At 39.9% G+C, this 1,347-nt stretch overlaps 1 pseudogene; it reads left to right on the top strand.

Moving 5' to 3' along the window:
• Nucleotides 1-461: 461 nt before the first annotated feature.
• LOC111728529 lies at nt 462-888 on the top strand (annotated as a pseudogene).
• Nucleotides 889-1,347: the final 459 nt, after the last annotated feature.

Raw genomic sequence — 1,347 nt, 5'->3', positions numbered from 1 at the left:
CTAGAGGCATCTAGATGGAACCACACCCAAGCTGGGAGAGGGCAGTGCCTCAACTCTGCATGAATTTGAAGGTTTTTGTCATTACCCTGGAACATTCATGATACTGCAGCGAGACCCTGTGTGTGTGTGTGTGTGTGTGCGTGCACCCACCTGACCAGATGGCTTTTTATTAGTTAAGAACATCTATAAAAGTAAAAAAATTGCCTTCAATTTTATTCCGAGAGCAGGGAACAACTAGTTCTACCATGGGAATGGCTTGAATAGGTAGTGGAAGAAAAGAATGAAGTGGCTTTCTGGTTACACCATACTTCCCTTGCTCGGTGTACATTAAGACTGGCTTTTTTGAAACAAGATGGCGGGCTCACGGTGAGGCACCATGAAGGGATGAAAATTGGTTTTTCCTAGAAGCAGATTTTAAAAGCAGTGTTTATTCGAAACATCTTTTTTCATAAGTATCTTGATACACCGTGGCTGGAGCAGCAGTAAAATGGGTTATAGCAAAGAGAAGTATCCTGAAACGTTTATTTCCAATCCAAAATGGAGCTTTATATTGTGTTTGTCACAAGTCTACATATTCTTCTCTACCAGATGACTGTAATTGCGAAGTAGAGCTTGCTTTGACATCTGATGGCAGGACAATAGTCTGCTACCTCCCTTCTGTGGACATTCCGTATGAACACACAAAACTGCCTCTCCCAGATCCTGTGCATAAAAACGGAGAAACACACAAGTGCTGAAAAGCAGATTAGCAGAAACAAGTGAACACCTTGAACAAGGACTCATGATAGAACAACTTAGCAAAATGTTCTTTAGTACTAAGCACTGTTGGTATCCTGTGGACAGTATCACACTTGTTGTAAGGAACTGAATCCTCCGAAGGACAGATGATATTGAGGTTTTCCAGGGAATCAGAGAGAAATGTGCCTCACTTTCCATTTGAGAAAATGCAATCTGGTATATTCATTAATATGTTATATAGTAAAATAGTAATAATAAAATGCCTTTTCATATATATATATATATATATATATGACTGGCTTTTTCTTCTTCCATCCAACCTCTGAGTGAAGTTGTGCCCAACTCCCGTCCTAGGTCTTCTTCCCTCTTTCTTGAAATGTTATCATTTTCTGTTTTATGGCTTTAACCTCCTCTTACGCCGATGACTTCCAACTGTGAACCTTTAACACAAACATTTTCCCTGAGCCCCAGAATTATGAATCCAGTCGTTACTGGCAGCTTCACTTGGATGTCTAATAGGTATCTCAACATGCCCCAAATTTCCCTGCCTCCACCATCTGTTTGTCTCTAATTCTTTTCTATAATAAAAAAGAGAGTCACTTTTCAAAT

The sequence above is a fragment of the Otolemur garnettii genome, unplaced genomic scaffold (assembly GCF_000181295.1).
Source record: "Otolemur garnettii isolate 467f Iridium unplaced genomic scaffold, OtoGar3 scaffold00166, whole genome shotgun sequence".
NCBI lineage: Eukaryota > Metazoa > Chordata > Mammalia > Primates > Galagidae > Otolemur > Otolemur garnettii.
The sequence above is the reverse complement of the archived record's forward strand: the minus strand, read 5'-3'. Positions and strand labels throughout refer to the sequence as shown.